The sequence below is a fragment of the Grammomys surdaster genome, unplaced genomic scaffold (assembly GCF_004785775.1).
Source record: "Grammomys surdaster isolate TR1022 unplaced genomic scaffold, NIH_TR_1.0 126546, whole genome shotgun sequence".
Lineage (NCBI taxonomy): Eukaryota > Metazoa > Chordata > Mammalia > Rodentia > Muridae > Grammomys > Grammomys surdaster.
Genome location: NW_021621338.1, coordinates 10,393,823 through 10,408,678, shown reverse-complemented (window position 1 = coordinate 10,408,678; position 14,856 = coordinate 10,393,823). Strand labels below are relative to the sequence as shown.

Genomic DNA, 14,856 nt, shown 5'->3' with positions numbered 1-14,856 from the left:
CTTTAATTATTATCTTTTGAAATATATGAGCCCAGAACTTTCTCTTCTTGGTGCCTACTATACAATGGTGTTTATAGCATTACATACTTGAAGGATTCAGGAAAAACTATCAAGTTGTACTGTAGCATTCTGTGATAGTGTAACCTTGAAAATTCTAAGACCAGGTTTTATTAAGTAGAAGCTGAAATGAGTTATTCTATGTTATAAAGGAATCTATTCTGGTGATAGGGGAGTGGAAGGAAATTGACAGGGAAGAAACTGAGATAAAGAAAACCAATTAAGACATTTTCTATGCAATCAAAATGAATTCAGTAGGAACATGAGCCACTAGGGAATCCCAGGTGAAATGAACCACCTTGGACAGCTGTGGGTCACTGAGGTAATCATGGTCTACTGCAGATAGAAGTGTATTACCTGAGCATTGAGAGATGTATTGATCTGCAAGTATAATGACAAGTCATTAGGAGTTCTTTAAACCTATATTGATTAAGCAGAAGGTCCTCTGGGGCTTTTGACATATTCAGTCATAGATTCGTAGACCATAGTGCCAGGTATAGGCTTTATCTTCTGAATGAGGACTGAAATTCAATCAGAAAATGCTTGGTTACTCCCACGATGTTTGTGCCTTTATTTATTTATTTATTTATTTGTTTATTTATTTATTGTGGGATTTCTTTTTATTCTTCCATCTTAATTTTTTTTCTGACAGTCCCAGGGATCAAACTCAGGTCACTGAGCTTGAAGGCAAGGGTCTTTACCTGCTAAGCTCATATACCTTTGTATTAAAACCAGTACTTTTTATCCTCAAGGACTTTTCCCTGGTAGCCTCAGGATGTAAGCGTTGAAAGTAGATATATCTTTTGAGCATGATTTAATTCAGGAAGGCCTGAAAGAAGGGTTATGTGCTCTGGTGCAAAACATTCTCCATTAGCAATATCTCAGGGACCTGACTACACAACTTTCAAGTCCTTTTATTTTGCTGGATAATCATAAAGTGTATTGAAGTACAAGTCATATTTATTTCTTTTATAGTTTACAGGATATTTTTTCTTATGTGAGGCTATCAAGAGGAAATATATATATATATATATATATATATATATATATATATATATATATACTCATACCATCTCTGCCATATATATATATATATATACACATACACACACACACACACACACACACACACATATATATATATATATACTGCTTACTGACAAAGGATATAAAACATCAAAAGTGTACAAATGAAATCTTTATTGATGATGTTTATCCTTCTGCAACTGCACACTTCAGTTGAGGATTTCAGGTAAAACAGACAAGGATTTTCACATGGTTCTTGTAATCAAACCACAGTCCTTGTGCTTGTTCTGTAATCATTCTATCCCTAAGATAGAACTCCAGATCTCAGACAAGGATATGTGGTGATAATTATAAAATTAAGATGTATATTCAAAGAAAAGCAATGAGAAGATGTTTTGTAGCTCTAAGACTTCCTTAATTCACAATGGGTGCTACAAATTAGGTGGTTGGAGGATGAGGGAAATGGTTTTATCCTCTAAGAGTACTTGGGCAAGGTCCCAGTTTTATCCCCAAAAGAGAAAGAAAATGTGGGGAGGTTTTTTTTTTTTTTTTTTTTTTTTTTTTTTTTTATGAGCTGTACAGTGATTAACACTGTCCACCAGAGGGCAAAGGAGCAGAGGTTATGAGTGGTGCCACAGCCTGAACACATCATAGGCATCTTGAGAAAGGATTCCATCAACCCTAGCCTAGAGAAACAGTAGAGAAAAAGGAAAAATATATTCTCAGCCATTAACTTCTTTGCCAGCAGAGTAGCTGTTGCTTGGTTTGGATTGTTCAGGTCTCATAAAGTCCTTCTGGAGCAAGGGTGGGTTTCTTCTGCAGGTCAGAAAAAACCTGTCTGGGAACCATTTGGAATCCATCCAGAAAATGCTTTAGATGTTCTATTCTTTCTCTAGTGAGAGAAACTTTAGCATATGGCTGAGTCCAAAGAACTCCACGGGGGCAGCAGAAGGTGGACTTTCACTAAATGCGTGAGTTGGGAAATCTATGAGAAAGACAGAAAACATGTAAGAGTGAAAATTTCATGCTGAAGAGGGTTTCAGTTCAAGGCTTATGAAGCCTTCTTCACATAACCAGTTGAGGGATGTCTTTCTTGTTTCTTCATTCTTATCTGATGACTTTGACCCTGGTGTTCCCTAATACAACAGTGGGAAGCTAGCTGAAGTCTGCTTCTAGCCAGAATTTAGGAGGGAGACATTATACAATTGTGGGTCAAGGCTAAGCTCTATGCTTAGTCTTTTAGATACAGTTAAGATGATAATGATTCAAAGTTCTTCCAAAAGCAAGTAAGGGCAAAATATCCCATCAGGAGGTTTAAATGCACTGGAGAATAGCTGTTATGAGACATGTTGACTTAATTTACTGGTTACCTTCAGTAAAAATTATGCTTGAAAAGAGAATACTAGTCTCTCTTATTTATGAACAATACTCGTCATTAATATATTCTTTTACCTGCTTTGGGGACCCTTTTCCTTCTTCCTGGGTCGTCTCATCTAGACCTGATACAGAGGAAGGTGCCTACCCTTACTGAAATTTGATATGCCATGTTTTTTTTGTTTTGTTTTTGTTTTTTTATATCCTTGGGGCACCTGCTCTTTTCTGGACATAAACAAAGGAAGAGTGGATGGAGGGACAGGAGAGCCTGGGAGGAGAGGAGGGAGGGAAAACTTCAGTCAGGTTGGAATATATAAGAGAAGAATAAATGTAAAAATGGAAAAAATATTCCTTTGCTTTCAACCTTTTCTTTGCTTTAGGTTGAATATAAAGTGTCCTCCATAAACTTGGGTTTTAAATGTTTGCTTTCCAGTTGCTGTCACTGTTTTGAGAGAGTAGACTATGAAATCTCCCAGGTGCAACCTAGCTGGCAGAAGTAGTTCAGCTGGGCTGGCCTTGAAAGGTGACACCAACCTTTGGTTCTGAATTCTGCTTCTCTGCCTTCTGTGACTTGACTCTCAGCTACATGTTCTTAAGACTTTCAACACTACATGATCCCCTTGCCACAGATGAACGTCCCTGTCTAAAACTGTTAGCCAAAACAAACTCCTTCTTTCTTTGTTTCTGTCAGACATTCTGTCTCAGTCATGCTCAAGTAACAAGAAATCTTTATTATTTATGTGATGTATAGGGTTAATTTGAAGGCTCATGTGTCCATTCTAAAACATTCTTACAATATTCCTAATATATCTGTAGTTATCTGGGCTTAAATATAGTGTCTCTATTTATAATTGCATGACTTTAAACAAATTCCTCTTTACTTTTCTGTCACCAGGTCTTCTATGAAATGAAAATAGTCATAGCAACTAATTCATACAAGTCATTCGGGAAAAAGAGAGAGAGAGAGAAAGGGAGGAAAAACTTGTGGAATTCATATAACAAAGAAATAAAGATGTCAGTTACTATTTGTTACTATAACTCTCATTTTTATACATTTGCCAAGTCTCTGTGTTTTCAGTAATATATTTACAAATTTTCCTACAACTGATTTCTCTTCTGTCCTCTATTGTCTTTGAAACAATAGCATTAAATCACAAGAGTCATGATTTAGAGACCTTTAGAAATTAGAAGATGCCAAAGAGTTTGAAGAAAATGTAGAAATCCGATATGAAATTAACTCTAAGGAGTCCTATTTTTTTTTAACATAGTGGCCTTCCCCATTTGTCCCCATACCTTCTGACTTAATCCCCCCATTACCTCCTAAGGTCTATAAATACGAATGTTTCTACATTAAATCTGAATTTAGCTGAGAAGTTGAACATATTTTTCAGTCTTTATTTGAACACGATCAGATAAACAAACACACACACATTCACAAGTAAGTATGTGTGATTCATGTTTGCCTAAATAAATATGTAAACACATATAAATTATAGCCTCAGTAAAATGGGGACAACATAGTCAGCAGATATTTTATTAAAGACATATATGCAACATATGTGATGTAAAGTGATACTCAATATTATTATTATTTTGTAATCCACAAAATATGACGCTGTGGTTTTCTTCAAAAAATGGAAAAATAACAACAGCAGTTTTAAAAAGGACACAAAGCACCAGGAAACATCCTATGCCTCTGTGGGAATACGTATTTTTTCCTTTTTGTGATTATGTGGTAGACATACATGTAGAATCCAAAAATCAATGTCAGGTATTTTTCTCAGTTATTATATACCATGGGTTTTAAGGCAGGTTCTCTTACTGAGGCTGAAGGTCATTAATTTGGATGGACTGGCAAACCAGCAGGCACCCAGTATACACCTGCCTGGGTGTTCCTAGTGTTGGAATAACAGGCATACACTGTCATGCCCAGTACCTTCATGTGGGTGCTGGAAATGGAATTCATATCTTCGTAATTACATTACAAGTACATTACTAATTAAGCCACATCCCCAAGCCATAGAATATATGATTTTACATTCAGTTTGGAATATAGTTTGACAATTTCTTACAAAGATCATTGTATAATTACTTTATGGTTCAACAAACCCAGTCCTAAGTTTTGCTTTAGGGAAATGACAGTTAAATTTGCACAAAATCACTTTTTTTGTGTATGTATTTTACGTAATCACCAAATCTATAAAATACACAAATTTCCTTCAATATCAGATGAGTGAAACACATCACTACACATCAATTCATGAGAATACAAGTCATCAATCAAAAGAAAAATCTATTGCATACAATAGCATGGCTGAATCTCAGATGCATTGTGCCTAACAAAACCAGTCAAGTGCTAAGGCAGCCTGCTAGATGACTCCACTTAAATGGCATTCTGAAAGAAGCAAAGCTGTAGGGACAGAGAACGGATTAGTCCTTTCTAACATTTGAAGGAAGAGTGGGTTGAACATGCTGTGAAGGAAGTGTTTGAGATGCCAGATAAGTTCTATGCTCATGTTTGCCAAAACTCACAGATTTGTACAGTGATAAGTGCAAACATGAATATATGTAATAAAATAAAATTAACACTGTGAATAAACATCTCTGATGTAACACTCACTAAAATCATATATCTGTATAACATGTGTGTGCACAGAATGAGAAACCGAAACAAGTTAAAAATACTACATCAAGTTACCTGCCAATCTCAAAAAAAAAAAATCGCAATTTATAAAGAGTTCTTCACTGTACTACCAAAAATTATTATTATAAACATTGCAATAATGTATTACAATTTAACATATCTCCTATGGCTTGACATTAAATATTAAAATATGGTTAGACTATTTCTGACTTGGCCGTGCCAGGTAGAGTGTGTGATTGTGCACGTGTATGCACACATGCCTGTGTGCATGCATGGGTTAACACATCTGGTCCATCTTCTCAGCCTCATCCTTGCCATTCTGTCTTAACCCAATAAGCATCTGTCTTCCCTCTGAGTTTGTTGCTTTTGTAACCTTGAAGAGTCACTTCCTTGGGGCACCCCATGCAGTTGTTTCAGGTGTTTACCACATAAGTAATTGCTTGTTTGTGTGTGAGTGTGTGATTGCCTGTTAGATAATTTTTAATCTTTCAAAGCGTCACTTTTGGTTGTGGAGATTACATCTATTTTACTTACTTTATTCATGAGAATTATCACACATCCTTCATAACCGTCATTTAAAACTCTGTTAAATGAGTCAACAAATGAATGATTTGCTCAATAGTAAATATTGAGCAAAAAAGGAACTGGTCTTGGCGAACTTGGTCGGTAAGGACAAACTGTTGTAGTTTGAATATGGATTGACTGCCACAGGCCCATGGGTTGAGGAGGCTGTGAAAGCTTTAGGTGGAGCCTTGCCAGAGAATGTACATCACTGGGGACAGACTTTTGGGATTCATTGCCTTGTCTACATCTCTCTCTCTCTCTCTCTCTCTCTCTCTCTCTCTCTCTCTCTCTCTCTCTCTCTCTCTCTTTCTCTCTCTATACTTCCTATGTGGGGATGAATGTGATGGACAGGCTTTCTACTGCTGGTATCATGAGTTATCCCCAACCCTGTTCCACACATACACCATGATGGATTGTTTCCCCTCTGGTAATACAAAACAAACCCTTTCTCTACAAGAGTCCAGATGATGAACTATTTGAAGTAGTTAACTTTAAAAGAGATTATTTAGTTCATGGTCTCTGATGTTTCTGCCTAGAATCAGGCAAAGCTATTGGACTGCATCTCTGGAAGACAGTACTGGGTGCAAGAGTCCAAAGTGATGACACCCTTCTGCTCTAAGACAGGGTATAGTGAAAACCCCAAGGACCTGCTGGACACATGCTTTGCAAGTGCACGTCTCTAACCTCCAAATCTCAAAGTCTCCACTACCTATAATAAGTCATGCAGGGATCAAGTTTTAATCTGTTTTACATGGATTGTTAAGATGTTCTTAATAAAATCATGGATATTTCATATATAAAGACAAAAGCAAGTTAAATAAAGATGAAATATAGATTCTTAATCTCAAAACATAGCAGTGTTTATGAGGGGTTGCATAACTGTTTGGTCTTAGGACAGAAGTATTTGAAAAAATCACCAAAGACTTCAAAGTGTTCTTACATTAATTAGGAATTGAAACTGGTCATTTTGCTAGGTAACAACTTATTCTCAAGCAAAAGCAAAGATTGACATGTGGTAATATAATAGACATTTTAATATAAAAATAGTGAGAAGAGTGTTATAACTTAAATTTATGTGAAGTCCTTCAGTTTCTGTTGTTTGGACACTTATTGAAGTCACAGTTGAAGTCAAACTCACCATACAAAGTTTCTTTAACTTTTTCCTCAGACAGAAAAAAAAATAATGGAATAATGTGATTATTTCCTTTTAGAAGTGGTTAAGTAGGTCACAATTGCAACTGAAGAGAAAACTTGATTCACTTTGAGTCACTTGACAGTGATTCTCAAAGCTGACCATAAGTAAGTCTCACTAGTGCTGTTGGGGCAACAAATGGTCTCAGAGCAAACCAACTAAGTGACAGGTAGTGAGGTACAGCAAACATGGAGGTATTTTTAAAAGCTTCTGTGATGTTCTAATTAGCATCCTAGTGCTGAAAACCAGTCAGTGAATCCTCCCACGCCCAAGTCCTAAATTGTATCAGTTCTTCCTCTATCTTTGAAGGTTCTCAGGAAGAGAGAGAAAAATTGGTCAAGAATATATTTTTGTGTGTGCATCACAGCACAAAATGATGTTCACCAAGACTTGCATGCATTATAGTAGCCCGAAAGCACTTCCGTCCCTTAGAGCATGGATTTTCTAAGGGACTTCCTTTGCAAGCATGTGACTGGTGTGACCTCATGTTCAAAAGAACCTGAACTTGTTTACACTGCTGTCATTGCTCTCTTAAGATTATACAAGCTGTCCAGTATTTTCTTTTTGTTCTAAGTCTCACAAAAGATCTAACATCCTTCACTCCAGTATAGAGCATGGATTAAAAATACAGGAAGAAAAGTGAGCTGCATTGCTTGTATGAAAAAAACAGAGTCAGAATATGCCTGCTACACGATGGCTTCACAGTGCCTCCCTCCCCTAGATTTCAAAAACTATCCTTTCTATAAACCTCAGTCTAATTCACATCCTCTTCTCTACCTCAACCTTTCTCTACCTCAACCTTTTATTATTTATATAGCCTAGGTAGGTTCTTGTTGGGTTAAACTTTTCTTCATTTGTATGAAAGTGTGTCTCTTCTCTGTATTTTCAGTTGTTAATTCTATACAATCAGAGAGCTAAATGCTGTCAGGTATTTGGTATTGTCATTTCTATGGCCATCACGGGGGTGGGGGGTGGGGGTGTTATTTTGTAGATATTTGTTCTTCATCTGCCTAAAGTCAATTCAGAATTATATTGTTTGGTTGTAAGAAAGAACTGATATCCAAGAACTGGAGCAGGAAATGGAAGGAGGAACTTCTGAGCACAAAGAATGGTTCAGGGGAAGGAAGCAGTCCCTGCAGATTCAGAGAGTAGACACAGGGAATGGAGGGACTGGAGCTGGGTAGAGAAAGGTATAGAGCAAGCTACCTGGGGAGTCACAGGCTAGCTAGTCAGGTTAAGTTTAGAGTACTAGTTAGAGACTTTCCAAACAAAGGACCTAAGCTTTAAATTATATTAAAAGCCTCTGTGATATTTATATAGATTCTTTCAATTAGCAACAGCAAAAGATATTTTGACAGTGAAGTGCCCTGTATGAAGCCAAGAAGTCACAGTGAAGATAATTGGGGAGAACTTTACAAATGTGTCTGCAGTGGCTGGGAAAACATGGAGTTTTGGTGAACTGGAGTAAAGCCAATCATGTAAAAGAGATGATTTGGGACTTGTATAAAATTAAGCCAAAGATGTGAGAAACGATGATACTCACTTGATTATATGAACACAAGATTTTCGATACTGAAAGTGAAGCAGTTCAATCTTACACATTATCTGGGTCTTCTCTTTCTGACTGTTGATTTCTTTGTTCTTTTGGCTTTTTCTCAACGAAACCCATCATACCACCTGAGCCTTACCATCCTTCTCTCCAGAGCTCCGTCCTCTCTCCCTAATAGGTTCTCTGTACTGACCTGGCTTCTGCACTTAATTTTGTATATGTATACGAATCTAAAAATTCAGTGTCAGTGCCCACAAATAAGAGAGAACATGTAGCATTTGCCCTTCTTGGTTGGGTTACATCATTCAATGTCATATTTTGTTTCACCCATTTATTTGCACATTACATGATTATATGTTTTCTTTATAGCTGAATATAATTACACTGTGAATATGTTCCACATTTTCATTATCCATTCACCAGTTGAATGGCATTTGGATTGTTTTTATTTTCTACCCATTGTAAATAGGGAAGCAACGAGCATGACTGAGGAAGAATTTCTGAAAGAAAGCATACAGAAAGTATACTCCAAGCAGTGATGTAGCAGGGTCATACGGTAGACCTACGTCTAGATTTTTGGGAATACATCACACTAATTTCCATAGTGCTTGCACCAGTTTTCAATCCCACCAATAGTGTATGAGGTTCCCTTTCCCCCACAATTTTGCCAACATTTGTTGTCAACTGTTTTCTTGATATTTACTACCTGGCTGGTATATGATGAAATCACAAAGTAGGCTTAATTTGGATTTCCCAGGTTACTGAGAATGTTGAATTTTTTTTTGTTTTTTGTTTTTTGTTTGTTTTTGTTTTTGTTTTTCGAGACAGGGTTTCTCTATGTAGCTCTGGGTTGTCCTGGAACTCACTCTGTAGATCAGGCTGGCCTCGAACTCAGAAATCTGCTTGTCTCTGCCTCCCAAGTGCTGAAATTAAAGGCGTGCACCACCACTGCCCGGCTTTTTAAATGTGTAGCCCAGGCTGGCTTCGAACTTGTGATCCTCCTACCTCTGCCTCCTTCAGCAAATCCTACCGGCAAGTGCTACCACAACCGGTGAATATTTTTTTTTAAAAAAAATTTGTATTATACTTTTTGAGAACTCTCTGTTTAGTTACATGTACTTATTTAACTGGATAATTTGGTTTCCTGACTTTGTTGTGTTATTTATAGATTCTAAATAGTAAGTCAGCAATATGTGAAACCTGTAAAGATTCTCTCTCACTCTGTGGCTTTCTCTTTTTCTCTCTCATTCTGTGGCTTTCTCTTCACTTGGGGACATCTACACCTGATGCTATAATGCAGGTAATATCTACACCTGATGCTCAGGGAATATCATAGAAGAGAGGACAAAGTCTATAAGAACCAGAGGATCAGTATAGCTGCTATTCAAAAGTATCTTCTAAACACATCAGGGATGCTACATCCATGGAACCTTGTCAAATCCTGTATAGTCATGGAAGGGATGATGTGACATGGTTCCCACCTTCATGGCTTCAACAGAGCCAGAGGGCATGGACTTCAAGTGTGCATGGTTGCTGGGTATGAGGCTCATTTGTAATATATATATGTATATGTATATGTATATGTATATGTATATGTATATGTATATGTATATGTATATGTATATGTATATGTATACACACACATATATATAAAATAATATGTAAATACATATTATATACATATATGCATACATATATTATATATATACACATGTATTATATATATACATGTCTGTAATTTTTATCTTCTTCTTTCAGCAAATGTTTTCCCTGCCAAAGTTATTGGGAAATATTCTCCTTGCCAGGATTATCAGGAAATGTTTTCACTGCCAAGGTAAATGACTCCATGATTATCAGAAATACCATGAGTCTTTACCAGGAGAAAGTATGTCTACATCCTTAGTGAAAATGGTAAGCACTGTGACCTTTAAGACAGTCCTTAAGACTGTGTATAAAAACTCAGAAAACATGAGTCATATGTATATATTTCTCAACTATGCAAATTATAAGGATGCAATATAAATTATATGAGGGTCTTCATGGACCTAAAAGATCAAAGGTAGCTGCACTATGAGCCAACTTGTCATAAAGATATTTAAAAAGGAGATAAAGAGATTTGGGGAGTGGTGATTATAGGGCAAAATCCCACCCCACTAAATTTATTGTTTGTACTTTAAAAGGCAGGCAGACTCCTGAGTTCAAGGTCAGCCTGGGGCAGAGCAAGTTTAAGTGCAGAACCAGCATGGTAGAAATGGTAATTTCAGAATTAGGTGCCACTCAGCTAAACTTATTGTCTATGATTACAAAGGCAAGTGAATCTCTGAATTCATTTCAATGTTAAGAAAAAGAATAAAAAAATAATGTAGATGTTGTTTTGTTGGGGCCAGGGGGTGCTGATTTATGGAATAATCAAAACAGAACCTGAGATGGACAATTGAATTGATATGTAAATAAAATACTGGGCTTTGGTCTGAGCGAGCTGAGCTGTCTGGACATCTCCAAAGAAAGCTGTCTTAAGCAGAATCCATGCTTTCAGCTTGTACCTATTATTTGACTTCAAGTTGTTTCTTTTACTGCTCTCGAACACCTGTTCCTCAGAACCTCTTTCCAAGCTGAGGCTGGTCCTTGAGAAATCTTGACAATGTGATTTCCTAAACAAAATGTGCAAGATGACACCAGTCAGTTTTCATGGGGGAAAATTTCACAGGGTTCCAGATGAAGAAATCCAGACAATCAACGGCTGCTGAGACAGGGAGAATCAGTTTCCTCATGCATCGTCCAATCCCAAGCAGTTAGCTTTAAACATATGATCATATGAACAACAATACAAATTTAAAAGGAGGGGTTTGTGAATTTAAGAGGGAGTTGTGGGGGACATGAGAACAGGTAGAGGGGATAGAGGATGAAGGAATAAATCATGTAAATATAGTACTCAAGTATAAAAGTCTCAAAAAGCTTAAAAATTTAAATGAGAGACAACATGCATGGGCTCATCTCCACATTTTAGTTTGTGTTTGTGTGTGTTTTAACATTTGCTAGAAATGTTATCGTTCATGCATGGCTGTCTGTAATTTTCTACTCTAAGCTTCTAATTTGGGTGAGTGGCTTACTTAGCAAAGTTTAGGTATGGAGGTAAGGGCTAGACTAGCAGGCACTAGTAGGGATTTAATTTGTCTGTCCACTTATACCTCTATCTAAACTGGCTCAAAGCACCTCTGAAAATGAGTCATCAGATTTCACTTCTCTATTTTTTTTTATTTAGACTGGGTTTTTCTCTATAGCCCTGGCTGTCCTGAGCTCACTCTTTAGACCAGGCTGGCCTCGAACTCAGAAATCTGCCTGCCTCTGCCTCCCAGGTGCTGGGATTAAAGGCATGTGCTACCACTGCCCTGCCAGATTTCATTTCTTACAAGTATAGCCACTTAGAGGCAGCATCAGCCAGAAGACCACATGGTCACGTAATCTTCCTCCTGTTCCTGCTGATCTATAGCAAGGGCTTCTTCTTGGTGAGAGCTATCCAGAGAATTGAATACAAAGACAACCATACAAGTGATACAAGATAGTTATCTGAAGAAGAAAAGTTGAAATGCACACGCACACACACACACGTATGTATATATACAAATAAGATAGTATCTCAGTATCTTCTTCCTCTCGACACTCATTCTTGCCCTTTGTACAAGAAAAGAGATCTCTGACTCAGCCCAGAAAATAGTTGGTACACAACTAGAAGGAATCACAAGGTGATGACACTTAGAAATGCTCCTATCTCAAACCTTGTACACTAGCCAATACTGGAATTTTAGGCATATAAGTAAGAAGAACATATTTTAAATATAATTGAGTTACATGAATCCTAATAACTTCAGTTTTTATTTCTGCCTCCATTTCTTAAGGTAAGTTTCCAGTTACAATTTCTTTTTTACTCAACAAACTTCATCCCCATAGAGGTAAGTAGTGATGGTCTTCTCAATTTGTCATGAGCAGACCTCTTGGGAACAGAATCTCAGATATACCCTTCCTAGCCCCAAACATAGAGGACTAATTCAATTTCTCTGTGATAATTGAAATACAGTTTCCAAGATAGTAGAATTATGACATTCTCTCCTTGGTGGTTTGTAATATGAAAAGTTCAATAGGTAAAGGGGTATTGGGTAGTCATAGTTTCCAACTCATGGGAACTATATCATTGTTTCTTACTATGCACAGTTGTGAATGTATGTGAGTGCATGTATGTGTCTATGTTAGTGTAGTCTATTTCTCTTCCTCCTTCCTTGTTCTAGAGAATGAATCTTGATTACATTTTTTACCCTACAAAATATTTAATGGTTACTGCATCTTCTTGTAGGTCTGAGAGAGGGGATATGAGAGGGAGAAATGTGAGCTGAAATTCATCAAGTCCACTTAATGTTACTAGATTTACCTAAAGATTTCTAATGTTGTAATTAACTCACTAACTGTTGTGTCCAAATCACTGCACAGCCAACAATAGCTTTTATAAATTCTATTATATGAAAGAAATGAATAAATTGAGCAAAGAAAATGAAAATGCAGTAGAGAATGCATACTCTATTAAATGATTACAATTTTATTAGAATTTTAAGTGCAGGGAATTTTTCAAGTCACTAAGGTAACAAGACTATCCAAAATAGCAGCTTTTGACATATATGCTGCAAAACCCTAAAACTGACATACATGTTCTTTCAGAATCACATATTAATACTTGGTCACTTCTAAGAACAAGTAATAATTAAAATAATTTGAGCATCTTTTCTTCACTCTCTCTTTTTTTATGGGAAACTGCTTTCTCTTTATTTAGACCTTAGGAGGAAAAATGAACTTTGGTCACATAGTACCTTAAAAAAAAATCCAGTTTTACATATTTCTAAATGCACAGGACTAAATGAGCAGAGAAATAATTTCTTCTGTAAAAACTGGCCAAATTTTATCAAAATTTTACCATACAGTTAAATCAAATTATATAAAGTCATTTTGGGTTTGCAACCTTTGAATGATTCGACAGGGCACTTCCACACACCAGTGTCCTGTGCTTGCTCTGGTCCGAGAGCAGAGACTAAACAAGCATGGACTGTCAGCGATGGTCTGCAGCATGGTTGGTGGCAGCCAAATCCATGATGGACAGGTATACTTTAACAAAGTATAGTCAAGGGAACACGTCACAGTATCAAATGAATTACCTAAGAGAAAAATAGGAACAAACCAAAAGTTGAAGATGAAAGAGCTACCACAGACAAAGCAAATGTCCCCCATAATGCACCTACGGGGCAAACAGTGGGAGAGGGCAGATGATGCTAATATGAAAGGAAGCTGAGTACAGTATTTATTTTTCATTTTATACAACTCTGACTTTACAAAAGTGGTTATAGTCATGCCTGGAGAAATGTAACCCACGGCATTTGAAAGCAAACACTCTTTGTAGTTATTTAAAAGGTCCTTTTTAAAAAATTATAATACAAACGTCTGTGCTCTCTAAGCAGTCCTCCACTGTGCATTATAACAATAAGGCTTACTTTTAATACAAAGACTAAGTGTTTGGTAGTTATGAGCCACTGGACTTGACAAACATCATCTTATAATTGCTCTTTGCATCTTTTCTGCTCTTCGGGTCTTCTGTGTCATCAGGATGAGCAGCATGAAGCTCTTCTGCAGACTCCTCCTTCTCAGACTCAGAGTCACTGTCCGAGTCCTCCGGACTCTCAGCATCAGGAGAGTTGTCCTCATCGTCATCTCCAGCCACATCGCCTTCTCCATCATGATCTTCTACCTCACTGAAGCCGAGCCCGCAGTGCCGCTGGTACCTGTTTGCTGTCCATGCTCTGCTGCTACTGAGACTCCAGCTCTTCATTAATTTTCTTGTCTTCTTCCCCTGTTCGGAAGTGAGATGTTGATTTGTGATCTCTTATGACAAGACGACCAGTGCGTTCTTTCTTTCCCGCACACATAAGTCTCAAGAACTTTTGTTTTCGTTCTTCATTGCCCAAGTCTCCTGCTTCCCAATTGCTAGATCCAAGATTGTCGTCGGGGGAGGCTGAACGTTTCACCCCGTGCGCGTGAGACTCCCAGGCAGAACTCATCGTAGCTGGGATCCCGACGGGGGGATATGCCAAACAGACTCGCAGTTCTCCTCAAAGGTGACACCAGCAGCCCTCACCCAGCCGCCGGACCAAGCAGCGCCACTCCAGAACGCAGAGCCCCTCCGGGCCTTCTCTGCCACAGTCGTCACTGCTGCGGCCACTCCTCTTCACTCACTTATTGAGGTCTGCTAACATTGTTCTTATCAGGCTTTAGACTTCTACTCTCATTTGTGCATCACCCTGGTATGTCTTTAATAAAAAAAAAAAAATCCGGTGTTTTAAAGGTCAGTGCTATACTCCAAGATCAGTATCTCCTCAAGTAGAGCAGTAGATAGAAATATATTTGGCTTTACAT

General features: G+C 37.5%; 1 pseudogene; it reads right to left on the bottom strand.

Moving 5' to 3' along the window:
* Window positions 1-13,892: 13,892 nt before the first annotated feature.
* Window positions 13,893-14,507, bottom strand: LOC114614906 (annotated as a pseudogene).
* Between the last annotated feature and the right edge of the window lie 349 nt (window positions 14,508-14,856).